Source organism: Tasmannia lanceolata, unplaced genomic scaffold (assembly GCF_043159265.1).
Source record: "Tasmannia lanceolata isolate RefF3 unplaced genomic scaffold, GAP_Taslan_0.1 ptg000012l, whole genome shotgun sequence".
Classification (NCBI taxonomy): Eukaryota; Viridiplantae; Streptophyta; class Magnoliopsida; order Canellales; family Winteraceae; genus Tasmannia; species Tasmannia lanceolata.
Genome location: NW_027518689.1, coordinates 48,170,040 through 48,186,510, shown reverse-complemented (window position 1 = coordinate 48,186,510; position 16,471 = coordinate 48,170,040). Strand labels below are relative to the sequence as shown.

The 16,471-nt window shown below is 37.1% G+C and overlaps 1 pseudogene; it reads right to left on the bottom strand.

The window, feature by feature from the left end:
* Positions 1-2,675: 2,675 nt before the first annotated feature.
* Positions 2,676-12,758, bottom strand: LOC143888900 (protein ETHYLENE-INSENSITIVE 3-like 1a; annotated as a pseudogene).
* Positions 12,759-16,471: the final 3,713 nt, after the last annotated feature.

Genomic DNA, 16,471 nt, shown 5'->3' with positions numbered 1-16,471 from the left:
GTTCAAAAAACATTCTAAGAGCACTAAAAGGCATTGATTCTCCTTCTCCTCAAGATTTTCACTCTCCATCTCTCTCTTGTGCCTTTCCCTTAGATTATTCTTGAGAGACTTTTAGGTTTTCATTTGTTGATCATTTTCTTATGAGAGTGAGTGAGTTTTACTTGTAATTAGCCTATTTAGAGGCAAGCAAGCTAAAACCAAATGGCACCGTAGTAGACCCTTGGAGCTTGAAGCTCGATTTGTACAAGGCGGAAGGAACGTCGTATTTAAGTTCCTTGGAGAAGATAGTGGAATCCTCAAGGAGAGTAACTTGAGAAGAGTGAAGTAGGTCTTGAGCTAAGACCGAACCACTATAAAAATCCTTTTGTCAAAGCTTCTTTGTCTCTTCACCTCTTTTCTTGTGGTAAGCATTTTACTATTGCTTTAAATACTATTTTTGATTTCCTATTCAATCTAAAACTAGTGCAATCTTAGTTTTCAAAATCCTTAAAATTTGAAAAGAAACCCAATTCACCCCCTCTTGGATTGCTAAGTGAAATTTCAAACATTTTCTCCTGGCCGCACATACGTGAAGCTGCCATCTTGTTGAACCGAGCGTTCATAGCAGAAAACATCTCCTACCTCTTCTTTATCAATCTCTCTTGTTCCATTGCAAGAGAACGCACTTTAGCTTCCAACCGTCCGATGTTTGGATCATCCATGCCTCGCTCTTATACCAATTTGTAACGAACCTGATCGGATCACAACGAGATTGATCTTCTTAGAGGGAAGATCGGCCTCTTGACCCACTTAGAGGGAAGGGCCGGTCCTCCTTTGTGCTCAAAACACAATTTACAGGATAAAATTCTTCATTCAATGGCCAATCTCAAGAACTACATTAACTTGATATATAATCGACTCTTAACTACCAAAAAATAGGAAAGCAAACCTACAAATTAGGAAACAATAGTCACGTCCGTATTAGTAGTACAAGTGTGACACGATAGGTTGTCTCTATCGTGTCACACCTGTACTACTAATACCTTTCATTCAATCTACTGTGAAGTCTCCTGAATACTAGCAACAACCTAATCTCAATTGATAAAACAACTACTAAAGTTTCTCAAACCCAATGTGGCTGATATTCACTTTAGACATTTATGTGGCACGTAACATAAACATGGAAATTAATTCCATGAGAAGTCGACCAATAAGGAAATCTTCCAAAAAGGCTAGTATCCTAGAATGCCTTGGACTCCTCTCCTATAAAAACACCCACACGCTCGATGGTATGCATCTTCAACATCTTCCACAATTCGCAAGCACTGCTTTTCTGCTCCTCTATTGCTTGGATTTCCTGCTCCTCTCGCAGAGTCCAAACTCCACGGCCCCTAACGTGTGTTTTTTTAGCACAGGACGAGCACAAATTGATCCTCTATTGAAGCGGCGGAGTAGATTTCAGCGACAACATGAAGGTTCTTTGGCTCCAAGTTTGCACTAAAGAACTTGCTAATATTGTGCCGAAGATGCCAAACGAATTTGGATGAGTTGGGAAAACCTTATGAGAGCTCACTTGGCCTATAAATAAGGCCTTTGGTCCCTCTTCCTCTTTCTATTGTTTTCCATCTCTTGTTGGAGTGAGTTCACGTGAAAAGCAAAGGTTTCCCATTCAGCATATGGAGGAGAAGGAAGAGGAGAGCGAAAGTGGTTTCTGAGTCGATACGATGCTAAAAAAAAGTGAAGGACTTCGTCGTATTGGAAGCTTGGAAGAATCAGCAGTGGCTCAAGGTATTAATAACCCACCTTGGAAGAAACTAAAATTTCTTTGATTTGAATTCCCAAGATCCATGGGATCGTTTTAGGGTTTAGGGTCTGCTTGATTGCCACTGGAAATCTTAAAATCCTTAGGAAAGAAAAGTAAAATGATGTCATTTTCCCTTCCACTGAGTGCTCTGTTTGACAGGAGGGTAATTAATTATCTAACCAGCTCATTTTTCTTGATCGATGTCTCAGGTGTCTTCCGACATTGGCCTTGGTGAGGCCTAAATTTCTGCCCGTATTTTCCTTCTAAATCACACGGAAAATGGAATTCAGAATAGGAACGTTTGATTTTCGTAGTTCTTTATCTATGGAATTTGGCCTGTTTGCCTGTTTGCATAGGAAGCTAGAGATAATAACAAATAAATAAATTAAGCTTAAAATACTCCCTAACAATAATGAGAAGACACCCGTTTAAAAGTGGTCTTATATCAAATGGAGTAGCTGAAACTGAACGACTACTCAATTGCAGTTAAAACCCATTTCCTTGTATGGGTTTTAACTGACATAAAATTCCAATAGAAACAAATACATTTACAAGCTGCAAACATGTATAATAGTTGGAATCTGTTTGGTATAGAAGGAAAACACTATATGACTATAACCAATAAAATGTAACCAACACTGAAACTTTTATAAGCATTTCAAAGCAGGACTACATCATAACCTTCCCATTTCTCGATCAGAGATCCTGCACCTGCGGCTTGAACCCATAAAAACCCTCCTTTTTTTTATAGCCTCTAATCATATTCTTTTTTGGAACGAAATTTTAACATAAAGTTTTAATGGGAATAGTCTATGTAACTGAATAATCATTTCTTCCAAATATCAGATCGCCGACCGTTATATTAAGATAAACCAGTGGGATGCTTCCTACTTCAGCTGCATACCCACCAGTCCACCACTTTGTGCAAGTCAGAGAATTCAAGGGGTGGCAGCTCCAAAGGGGACCCAAGTCCGAAATTGTTGTTGATGTCCAATGGTTGACCCATCAAATTAGAATGATCAAAGATTTCATCTCACAGGAGTGTATTATTGTTGATGGTGAAGTTGTCTTCTTCAAAGAGACTACCACCCATCAGGTGCCCTTGGCCGAAAAAGTTGTCATCCCTTTCAATAGTTGGCTGCAATGGAATTGGATCATTGATAAAATTTATGCTTCCAGAACTGGAGCCCATACCTGGCTGAAGATTAGTGTCATAGAATGGCATGAGATTATTGATTGGTTTCTCCCCATTTGCTGGAATTCCCAATCCATCGAGATTTATAGAACGTTGATTCAAGGGAGGAGGCGGCGGATACTCCTACACTGTTGGATTGGGCTGGCCAAAAGGCATAGTGAAAGTTGTCTGGTTTTCTTGATTGATATTGAAGCTCGAAATTTCAATCCCTGGAGAGTAATTGGAACCATATGGGCTTCCGAATTGATGGTTGTTCCTTGAAATGACATCATGAAAGCCGACGTTGTAGTTGTTATCAGGGCATTGAACATACCCAAGGGTATATTTCCTCTGATCCGGCATCATCTCCAGCACGTCCGACCGATTCCTCGTCCTACTGAAATCGGTTCGAGCTGCCAATTCAGCATTGAAAGTAGTAGGTGGTACAAGCCCACTTCCCAAATTGATACGCCCACCATCAACAGTTGAGTTATCTTCTACACCATAATCACTGTCAATGCTCAAAGTGTTAAATCCGTTGCTTACAATGGAGGGAGGAGGAGGAGGAGGAGGACTAGAAGCTGGGTTGAGCTTGTTACACATCAATTGCTCTAGATTTATGACGGCCAACCATGTGGCGTTTTCCTTCGCTGACATTTTATCCTGCAGGCATTTCGACTGCATCACCGCATTACGAATCTTTGCCATGTTTGGCGCCATATGCTTGATCACCGCAGTCAGGATGCCTATCTTTCATGACTTCTTCAAATCATGTGGCTTCCTGTAAGGTGGAGGACCTAGGTCTTTTTTATAACCCAATTGTGGCCACCACTCCTCATTGCCTGTTGACCACCATGGCGGAGGAACCCTCTTTTCCAATGGAAACTTCCTTTGGGGAGGGTCACAATGTTGCATCAGAGCTGATAGAAGTTAACCCAAAGTTTTGTCTTCCAAGCCCTGCAGAGTTTGAGGAAAAACAATAACCAACTTACTTTCGTCATTCATAGCGCCGGGTATGCCATTCTGTGCAAGATACTTAGCGACTGCCGCCGGACTGTTTCAATCAAACTTCACCTTTTCCTTCCACCATGCTCGTAGATTGTCAGATGACCCACCCACTGGCTTACCCTTTTCAGGGATGATTCCATAGACGAACCCTTGTGCCTTGCAGGCATTCATCATTTTAAGCATGTATTTTAGTATTTTGTCCTGCGCCTGGGACATCTTCTTTCTGCGCGCCTTTTCTTGAGATTGGTTCTGCTTACTTAAATCAACAATGACCTCCTTACCTTTGTTTTGATACTTGAGGTTCTTGAGGCGTTGTAGCAGAATTTTATCTTTCTTAATTCTCTTCTCTAGTTGTTCTACTTCTATCTTTTCGCTTCTTTCGTTGTCGCTGAATAGTGAGATGTCAACTTCATTCTCCGGTAACTTCACAGATTCCTCGGAAGGAAGAGATTCATTTTCCCGTAATTTGTCAAACTCCTCAGGAGGAAGAGATGGAAAATCATTATTCACAATACTCACAATTTCATCATGCATCTCCATGATGGACAAAAGTTTCAAGCCCAAGTTCCCACTTTTGGGATGCTTCGTTCTGCGAATCCTGCTCAATTCAAGCTCCCTCCTGCAAACAGAGAAGAAATTGTGTCAGATAAAATCTGATGTATTCTGTAAAAAAGTGTTATATTTTCCGTTTATTTCAGTTGAATCATCTAAGGAAATGAAAATCAATATCCCTTCCATATAAATATAAATCTAACAACTAAGAATTCATTGGAAATAGCATCTACTGCATCAAGGAGAATGACATAAAATAGGAAGAGAGCAAAAAATATGTAAAAGAAAAAAAAAATAAGGCCAAAAAGTATGTATCCAACAATTAAGAAGTTCATATCTCACAGAATTCCATGAATGTAATAAAAAATTTGAAATAAATGTCATTCCTACGTGCCCCTGCATGTATCCAACAAATAAGAAAGAGGACTGACAAATTCGCACCCCTTCAAGGATAAATTCTCCTCGTTCTCAAGCCAAACTCTCTCTCTCTCTTTCTCTCCCTCCGTGAACCTTTGGTGGGGCCTAACAACTGAATAATTTAGATCTTTGAAAATTTTAGGCCCCACCTATACGCTTATTATCACAACCAGTACTCTCTCCTCTCTTTGAAGAGAAACCCTAAGTGGTGCCTAACAATGAATGGCTTATATCTTTGAAGAAGGTGGAAAACATAAAAAGTGTATATTTTTTAAGAAAAAATGCTTGTTCGTGTTAAGTTGGTGGGGCCAAACAATGAATGGTTTAGATCCAAACCATTCATTTGCTGCTACCCAATGTAAATATGCTTTGCCCTAAAACTTATCTCGATGATACTAACTCTTCAATTTGTAGAGATATTTATATGGTGTCTTCGTATAAGATCAGATGTCTGGGATCATCCAATGGAGTTGATTTTTGGGACACGTCTTATTTACGTTGAGGCTAAGCAAATGAAAGCTTTGGAAGAAAGCAGCCGCAATGAATTTTCTAAAAAAAAAAAAAGATGTGTTTTATGATGTACAAAATACGTGCCCTTAAATAGGTGTGCCCTAGTGTATATGCGTCCGTTAGTAGGTAAGCATATATTTTGTAAAATACAATGAAGCCCACATTGTTAGAAGATCCAAATTATTCAGTTGTTGGGCCCCAATGTTACACCCCAACTGTTAGAAGGCTGTCTCCCAAAAATCATCTTCATTGGATGATCATAAACTGCATCATATATAAACCTCTATAGATAGAAGAGTTAGATCATCCAATGGAGATGATTTTCGTCGTGTGATGTATTTACATTGGCGCCTAACAACTGAATGGTTTAGATTGTTGAACAAGGTGGGCCCCACTCTGATTTTTATAAATTACATACAGACACCATATAACACATATTTATTTGAAAATTCATTGCGGCCCACGTTATTCCAATATCCAAATTAACCGTTCATTTCATTGGCCTAAATGTAAATAGGCCTTCCCAAAAATATCTCCATATGATGATCCTAACACTTAGAGATTGATTAGAGGATTTGGATCATCGTACGGAGATTATTTTGTTGGACAAGCTGATTAACATTGGGCCCCAATGGATGAACGGTAAGGATCTTTGAACCGGGTGGGCACCAGAGATTTTATTTATTTATTTTTTTTAATAACCTTTGGAAAAAAAGAACCATTAGCATCTGATATCTAAAATCAACAATGGAGAAAATAATAGCACAAACAGCATAGATATTAATAGTCCAAACAGAATGCATATAATAAATGTGAACATTTCTGTAACACATGCAGGCATTCAATAACCAGAATATATAAAAGAAGTGCCCATAGCATTAATCAAACATGCAAATAGATATCAAGAAAAAAATGGAAGAGCTTGCAGTTGGTAGATTCACAATGGAGAATCACAAAAGAGGACAGATTCCTACGGACAATCGGATCGAAGAAAAAAGAATGCCACAGAAGAATCATTCCTACGGAAAATCAAAAGCCACCGAGTCTAAGCTTCGTAAAATATAAAAGAAGCCAAATATTACAATAGTAAAATATTGACAGGAAATGAAATCTAAGAGCAAAGATTAAAGCATAAAAAAGAAAAACATATATTCACAAAAAAATATCGAAAGAAAGTCCGATTAATTAAATCAAGAAATGATGGAAGAATGTAACAGAAAAAAAAAAAAAAAAAACAACTAAGAAGCTAGGGAGGATTTAGATGCGACCTTTTTCTAAGCTACAGTTTCTTCCCATAAAGCTTTCTCTCCGAGCTAATAGAGAAAACTTCTCATGAGAGACTGCTCTTTCCTGTTCAATGAGGAGCTGGTCATTGGAGGGATACTCATATGAGGGAAGTAGGGTGGGAAATTGTTAATTTTGCCATTTTACGACTGCTACTTAGATTCTTGTGGGTTCCATACCATTATAAGTTGGTGGACACGTCTTCTATTCAATGATACTTCCTCATCACCTTGTAACGTAAATTCTAGTAGTACTACCATATTTAACAAAAATAGACAGAAAAAAACCCTGGCATAACAAATATGGAATACTTTCGTAAAAAGAGCAATGATTACGTTTAAAGGGAATTGTTTGATGAAAGAGAAGATAAAAAAAATGGGGAGAGACAAAAAAAAATAAAAATCCATCTATTTTCTTTTCTTATTTAATCATTTTGAGCATGATGAAAGTGATGCAAATTTGATGGAAAAAGAAAAATATATGTTAGCATTTATGGTCTGATTTGTGACTTAATCAAACCCAAAAGGTGCAAGATGAAGAGAGAAACTGTTACTTGAAAGGAAAAGGTTTTTTTGTTGGAAATCGAAATGAACCAGTACTTATCTGTTTTGTAGAAAACGTTTCTGAAAAAACAGATTGAGAAGAAGAAGGCTGAGTCGTGCCACTGGTCACTCTCCTTGAGAATCGTATTCGCCCCCTACCGGTGCAACCGGGATCCACGAACCGACACTCCAAGATAAAACAGCCAAAGTTTGGCTCCAGTCAACGTGCACTCGCTGACTGGTCCACCCAGAACCACCTTGGAATAGTGCTCAGACACAAAAGGATCGGAGGAAGCAGATGATAAAAACAGAACAAACGTCTTCGTATTTTTGCGTTTGGAAATCAGAATTCGTGTATATAGATCTGTGTTCCAAACGGTGTTGTTCTCTCCTTTTTATAGATGAGGAAGCGACCGTTGGAAGAGATTAATCACCACCATTAGTGTCTTAAACGTTTCTCTCCCAACAGTCATACTGTTGGATATGAAACGGCTTGCACACTTATTAGGGGTGTCAATACCAAAAGGTGGGGAGATTAAAAACCGATTTAAATTTAATGGAAAAAATTAAATACGATTTGGGCACTAGAAAGATACTTTAATTGTACCCAAACCCGGACTGGGACCCGGACCTCGGACCATGGTTCGGCAAGACGAGGCGAGCGCGCGCATGTGTTTTGAACATGGGCTTGTGCTCTTCTAAAAGCCTAGGATCCAACAAATTCTAAAGCCCCTTGAAGGCCCAAGCCTTTCTCCAACTCTCTTATACGGATGAGAAGAATTTTCTTCCAAAGCAATGTGGGACTATTTGTTTTTGCTTGTAGATGAGAGCTCCCTTTTCAAACACACACACCAAGGTCTTGGATTCAAGTCCCCATTCATACAAAAGTCTCTTGTTTTCAAAATAAGAATGGAAAACTTTAATTTGAATCTTCCCTCTAAATTTTAAACACAAAGAAGAGAGCATCTTTGACTTTTCAACTACAATTTAATTAAAATTTCTAACAATCCCCCATAAGATTCAAAATACAGTTGCAATTTGAAAACGGAAGTATCTGAGCACTTCAGAAAAATAGAGTGGATTCATACCGGTGTCTTTTGGACTTCAACCGATATTTGGGATAAACAGATTACGTTATCGAGTATGGGTAGAGTTAGTCAGACTCCTTCAGCCTTTCCTCGCAGGTGTAACCGACTAACCTGTCACCCCACCCTACTATCGATTCCTTGGTGTTTCATTCACAGTATTGGAACATTTTGGCCTTGTTCCCCTCTTGGTTCTCATGAATGTTCTGGAGAATTACTCGTTAAATTCTCATAGGAAGCGGCCTCACCTCCACATTCACTTAGGTCAGTCATCAAGTATGCACTGCAACTAACATACTACCCAATACAGGTTATGAACTGATTAAGAGTCTACAACTCATCCTACCTCATTTGTAGTGACAACTATCTTTATTTATTTTGCATCTAGAAGTAGGGGGTGATAGTATTAACAAACCATCTGGTGACTTGTTAGTTCCCATTGAACCTAATTCCAGGGATCTCCTTTCACATAGGTTGGGTGTCCATCACTAATGGTTCATGCCACGAGCTTTAACCCCATTCCTTGCGATGTCTCATAAACCACCTTGTTTATTTGTGGCTTTGTTAGAGGATCTGCTTGATTCCTCTCCGACCTTACAAAATTGAGTGCTATTGTTCCCTCACTCAAGTATTGCTTTACCAAATTATGCCTCAGGCGAATATACCTTCTTTTGCCATTATAGGTCTTACTTTTGGCCTTGGCTAAAGCAGCTTGACAGTCACAGTGTAAAGACACTGAGGGAACCGGCCTTGGCCATAAAGGCACATCTGTCATAAAATTCCTGAGCCATTCGGCTTTAGCTCCTGTAGAGCTAAGGCTATAAATTTCACTTCCATAGTGGAACTTGTACTATGTTTGTTTAACCGATTTCTAAGAAATCGCACCACCACCAAGGGTGAATACATATCCACTAGTAGACACTGAATCTCTTGAATCAGAGATCCAATTCGCATCACTATAGCCTTCCAAAACAGCAGGATACCCCTTAAAATGCAGTATAAAGTTCATTGTACCTTTTAAGTATCTCAACAACCTAGTCAAAGCCTGCCAGTGTTCATGTCCTGGTCTATGTGTGTGTTGACTAAGTTTTTCAACTGCTAGTGCTATGTCAGGTCTAGTACAGTTAATCAAATATGACACTGAACCTATAATCCTTGAGTATTCATTTTGGAATACCATTTCACCTTTGTTTTACTTTAGGTGAACCTGACAATCTAAAGGTGTCTTTGCAGGTGAACTATCATATTGTCCAAACTTCCTAAGAATGTTCTCTACATAGTGAGACTGTGACAATATTATTTCATTTTCTTTTCTATTTGATCTTCATTCCTAAAATTACATCAGCTTCACCCATATCTTTGGTTTCAAAGTTTGACATTAAAAACCTCTTAGAAGATTTTATTATGTCCAAAATAGTACCCATAATCAGTATATCATCTACATATAAACACATAATTACACCTTTATCACCATTAAACTTACTATAAACACGTTTATAAGATTCATTTATCTTATAGCCATTTGTAATTAAGACACTATCAAATTTGTCATTCCACTGTTTAGGTGCTTGTTTCAAGCCATATAGTGACTTATTTAATTTACAAACTTTATTTTCATGTCCAGTTACAATGAATCCTTAAGCTTGTTTAATGTAAATTTCTTCTTCTAAATCTCTATTTAAGAAAGCTTTTTTTATATCCATTTGATGTATTACTAATTTATGAATAGAAGCTACAGCTAATAATATCCTAATGGTGGAAACCTAACAACAGCAGAATAACTATCAAAAGTAGTCTATCTTCTTTTTCTGTCTAAAGCCTTTAGCTACTAGCTTTGCTTTAAACTTATCAATTGTCCCATCAGGTCTTAGCTTCTTTTTAAATATCCACTTGCTATCTAGTAGTTTAGTTTCAGGTGGAAGGTCCACCAATTCCCATGTGTGGTTTTCTATTATGGAATCTAATTCACTTTTAATGGCTTCTTTCCAGAATACAGCATCGAGAGATGTTACAGCTTAGTGTAAGTTACAGGATCTTTATCTATTAGATAAGTGAACATGCCATCTCCTAGATTTGTTTCTTTCCTTTGTCTTTTACTTCTTCTGAGTTCTTAAAACTCAGGGTCCAATTTCTTTTCAGTTTCAGTTTGATTTCTTGAATCATTACTAGGTTCTTAAGGAATTTCTTTCTTCATAGGGAAGTGATGTTCAAAGAACTTAACATCCCTAGATTCAATTATAGTGTTATATTCTATGATATTTTCAATTGATTTCAAAACTAGAAATCTATAGGCAGTACTATTTTGAGCATATCCTATGAATACACAGTCACAAGTTTTAGGTCCTAGTTTCCTTTTCTTAGGTTCAGGTATTCTAACCTTAGCCAAGCAACCCCAAACTCTCAAGTGAGATAAACTAGGCATCTTGTAATGCCACAATTCGTATGGTATATGACCCTTTTTCTTTGGAGGTATCCTGTTATATATATAACAAGCCGATAAAAGTGCTCCCCCCCCACAAATTCAAGGGTAAACAAGACCTAATCAACATAGCATTGAACATATAATTTAAAGTTCTGTCCATTCGTTCTGCTATACCATTTGATTCAGGTTAGTATGAGGCTGTGGTTTCATGGATAATACTATTATCATCACATAACTTATTTATAGAGTATTTTGTACCTCTATCTGTTCTAAGTCGTTTTATCTTTTTGTCTAATTGATTTTCTACTTCATTTTTGTACTTTACAAAGGCTTGTTCAGCCTCATCTTTGGATCTAAGAAGGTATATTTTAGTGTATCTAGAGTAGTCATCTATAAAGGTTACATAGTACCTTTTACCTCCTTTGGATTCAAGATTTTTGAAATCAGCTAGATCACTATGAATTAATTTTAATAATTCAATTTTTCTTTCAATCCTAAAGTGAGGTTTCTTCGTGAATTTTGCTTCAACACATATTTCACATTTTTCTTTACTAGGTTCAATATTTTCCTTTATTAAACCTAAGTTACAGAGTCTTTTAATGTAAGGTGCACTTCTATGTCCTAATCTACCATGCCAAATATCAAAAGATTCAGCTATGTAAGAAGAAGAAGTTGATGATTTTTCATTCAAGATTTCAAGTACATTCAGTACAAACAGACCATTGGCATTATAGCCCTTTCCTACAAACACATTATTTTTACTAAGGATAGCTTTGTCTGCTTCAAAAGTGAGCTTCAGTCCATTCTTGTTCAAAAGCACGCCTGACACCAAGTTGCGCCGTATATCCGGCACATGCAGCACCTCCTAAAGTGCAAGTACTTTCCCTGAAGTTAACTTCAGTAAGACCTTGCCCTTACCAACGACTTTTGAGGTCTGTGAATTCCCCATGAAAACTTGATCCCCTTCCTTAACTATGGTATAGTTGTAGGAGTTTCGCTCTCCACAAATATGCTTGGTAGCACCAGTATCCAGAACCCACTCCTTTCGATTTTCCACCAGATTTACCTCAGCCACAATTGCTGCAATTACATCCGCCTAGTTAGATTAACCTTAGCACTGGACAAACCAGTCTTTCGGTGTCGGCAGTCTTTCTTGTAGTGTCCGGGTTTTCCACATTCAAAACAAACTCCTTTCTTCTTAGGTGCATTTTTCTTGAAATTCTTTTCCTTCTCGGTTTCAAGTTCTTAGACCGATCATTTTTTGTTTCAACTTTGTTTGCCTTAGAGGTATACTCTTTGGCTTTCTGTTGCTTGTCCTTGAGTCTGTTTTTCTCTTCTATATTAACCCGAACCACTACTTGGTCTAAGGTCCATTCCTTTGTCTTGTGTTTCATTCCGATCTTAAAATCTTTCCAAGACAATGACAATTTCTCTATGAGAGAACTCGCCACGAATATATCAGGTAACTTCATACCTTCCTTAGCCAATTCTCCCACAAGAAACTGATACTCATCTATTTGGTCAGAAATAGGTTTTACATCATCCATAACAAAATCCAGAAATTTTCCTATGACATATTTCCTATTACCAGTATCTTCTAAATCATACTTAGTTACCAAAGCATTCTGAAGATCAGCAGCATGTTCTAGGAATAGTAAACATTATATAATTCATTTGGTAACCCATTCAAAAGATAGTTTTTGCAGATGTACTCGGCACTATTCCAATTATCAAAATGAGCATCATCTTCATTAGGTTTTGGTTGAGTAAGAACAAAAATAACCCCAATTTGTTGTAAAGCAAAGAAGATATGTTGTTTCCACCATTTATAATTCAATCTAGTAAGGCGTTCGATTTTGGAAAAATCTGGAACAGTGTTGAGAATTCTGTTCACAGCAGGAGTACGAACAACCGAACTTGGATTGGAATTCTCACCAGAGATGGGAAGAATAGAACTTGGGTTCGAATTATCAGAAGCCATAAGATCAGATCTGTTTTGTTACGATTCTTAAGATTGTTGGAATTTATGGTCTGATCTATGACTTAATCGAACCCAAAAGGTGCAAGATGAAGCGAAAAACTGTCACTTGAAAGGAAAAGCTTTTTCTGTTGGAAATCGAAATGAACCAGCACTTATCTGTTTTGTAGAAAACGATTCTGAAAAATAGATTGAGAAGAAGGCTGAGTCGTGCCACTAGTCACTCTCCTTAAGAACCGTATTTGCCCCCTACCGGTGCAATCGGGATCCGCGAACCGACACTCCAAGACAAAACAGCCAAAGTTTGGCTCTAGTCCACGTGCACTTGCTGACTGGTCCACCCAGAACCACCTTGGAATAGTGCTCAGACACAGAAGGATCGGAGGAAGGAGATGATAAAAACAGAACAAACGTCTTTGTATTTTTGCGTTTGAAAATCAAAATTCTTGTATACAGATTTGTGTTCCAAACAGTGTTGCTCTCTCCTTTTTATAGATGACGAAGTGACCGTTGGAAAAGATTAATCCCCACCATTAGTGTCTTAAAGGTTTCTCTCCCAAGTGTCACAAATATGACTGTTGGATATGAAACGGTTTGCACACTTATTAGGGGTGTCAATACCAAAACGTGGGGAGATTAAAAACCGCTTTAAATTTAATGGGAAAATTAAATACGATTTGGGCACTAAAAAGATAATTTAATTATATCCAAACCCAAACCCGGATCCGGACCTCGGACCACGGGCCCAGCGAGGCGAGGCGAGCGCGCGCGTACATTTTGAACATGGGCTTGTGCTCTTCTAAAAGCCTAGGATGCAACAAATTCTAAAGCCTCATGAAGGCCCAAGCCTTTCTCCAACTCTCCATCTTATTTGGATGAGAAGAATTTTCTTCCGAAGCAATGTAGGACTATTTGTTTTTGCTTGTAGATGAGAGCTCCTTTTTCAAACACACACGCCAAGGTCTTGGGTTCAGGTCCCATTTCATACAAAAGTCTTTTGTTTTCAAGACAAGAGAGGGAAACTTTAATTTGAATCTTCCCTCTAAATTTTAAACACAAAGAAGAGAGCATCTTTGACTTTTCAACTATGATTTAATTAAAATTTCTAACAACATAAAATTAAATAACTGATTTTTAGTTTTACTACGGAGAGAGTTTGTGTACTGTTATTCTCAATATTCCTTGGATGTAGGGCCTGACTAAGCCGTCTAAAAACTCTCAGTGGTCTATGGGCGTATACGACGAATCGTCACAGTTCGTCTTGTCTATGTTACGCTAATGATTAGAACTTGGAAGCTAATGTTTCTATTGTCGTGTACTGAATTGACCTCGTATCCAATAAAAGACTAACATTCGCTTTCGCCCACGTAAGGGCATTCTATCATGATTTGAAAGTAATCGAAATGGTCATTTTTGCTCTTTTTTTGAGAAAACGATCGAGCATCAATAGTATAAAGTTGAAAAAAGAACTCAATGCTTGATTTATTGTAATTTTATAATAAAAGATATTCCTCGGCCTAACGAGTAATTTGTGAAGAAGTTTAAATGACATTTTGACCGAAATTCTATTAGTGACCGATATGATCACATGAAACCATTCGGATGCGTCAGAGTGTTTTGATATCAATCCCGAGCATTATTTATTTGTCAGAGATACTGCAAAAACTATATATAAATGTTTAAATAAAAGAAGAGGCAAAAGATTGAGTGTCGGCTTTTTTAACAGATCAAAATTGCTTTGAAGTTAGACTCTAATAATATTCCTATCAAAATTTTGTTTGTGATTGATATGAGTAAATGATGATCAGAATAAGCTAGAGTATATGGCCATTGATCGCAAGCCTTTGTTATTTGTCAAATCTCAAATCAGGCGACCTAGAAAAAATGTTCAACTAATGAAACAAAGGGAAGACATATCTACTTTAGGGAAATCAAAATCACTTCAAGAATCGTGTTCAAGTAATATTCGGATCAGTATTGTTTCTGACAATATTCTTTAAATGAGAAGATTAGGTTGAGCTAGGAAATCAGGATACAATACCGCAAGCAGTAAGAATTTGTCGCCGCATCCCAATTTTATTATTATCTACTGAATATCCCTGAGTGATACTTTGTCAATGAAGGAATCAATTATAAAACACATGCTAAATAGAAAATAATGACATATCGTTCGAATATTTAGGCAAAAGTTTGAATTAAGAATTCACTTAGATTCTGATAATATTTTGTTTGAGGCAATCCCAATGTAGTAAAATGAGTAAAATATGGTATGGGCATCGGGATAGGAATTAAAAGTATTTATTGTTTGTAAGCGTCTTTGTTTGATGAATTGGGAACCAAATTGAACCCACAAATACTCTCTCCACAAGTCAACAGCTACTTGGCTTTATCTTACTTAAGTTTTACCCGTTTTTTGTTAAAATGGCAAAACTAACCCTTCCTATGCCATGTAGCATGTAAGGGTTTGTTTGGTTCAATTGGGAAAGTTAGCTTGTTTTCCAAATTTTGAAGGAAACAGAAATCGAGAAGAATATATATATAAAGAGAGATTGTTTTTCTCTTGTGGGATCCGGCAAAACAAGAGAGGGAATGAGAAAGAGCGAAGAGAGAGAAAGAGAGAGCTAGAAACAAAGAGGGAAGGAGAAAGAGGGTTTCTTCCTGGTTCCACTTGGGGTATTCTACTCAGGGTTTTCTCTCGAGTTACTCTCAGTGTATGGTCTTAGGTTGAGAAGCAAGGAAAGGGCGAAAGATTGTTAGACTTTCGCCCACGTAAGGGCATTCCAATATGAACTTTAAAAGTAATCCAAATCCTCATTTTTTGCTGTTTTTTCAAGATAGCGATCAAGCATAAATAGTATAAAGTTTAAAAATGAACTCTTTGCTTCATTTATTGTAATTTTTTTTTTTTGGGCTTTATTGTAATTTTATGATGAAAGATATTATCCAGTCTAATGAGTAATTTGCGAAGAAGTTTAAATGATATTTCGATCGAAATTGTATTTGTGATTGATATGATCACATTAGACCATTTCAATTAGTCGGAGTATTCTGATATCAATCCCAAGCATTATTTATTTGTCATAGATATTGCAAAAATAATATAGAAATGTTTAAATAGAAGAAGGAGAAAAATATGGAGTATCAGCTATTTTATCGGATCAAAACTGCCTTGAAGTTAGACTTTGATAATATTCCGATCAAAATTCTATTTGTGATCGATATGGCTAAATGAGGATCAGAATAAGCCAGAGTATTAGGGCATTGATCGCAAACATTTCTTATTTGCCTGATCTCTATTTTAGGGAAATCTAAATCACTTTAAGAATCGTGTTCAAGAAGTATTCGTATCAAATGTAAATTATTGTTTCTGATAATATTCATTAAGAATTTGTCGTCGCATCCCGATTTTATTGGTATCTTATGTATGTTGCTAACTGATACTTTTTCAGTGAAGGAATCAAATATAAAACACGTGCTAAATAGAAAATAATGACATCTCTTTTGAATATTTATGAAAATGTTTGAATTACTCATTCATGAAGATTCCAATAATATTATGTTTGAGGAAATCTCAAAATAGTAGAATGAGTAAAATATGGTATGGTTGTCGGGGTAGGAGTTAAAAGTACTGATTGTTTGTAAGCATAATTGTTTGATGAATAATGATATGGGAAACGGGTTGGGAATCGAGCATTGAACCCCCAAATACCATCTTC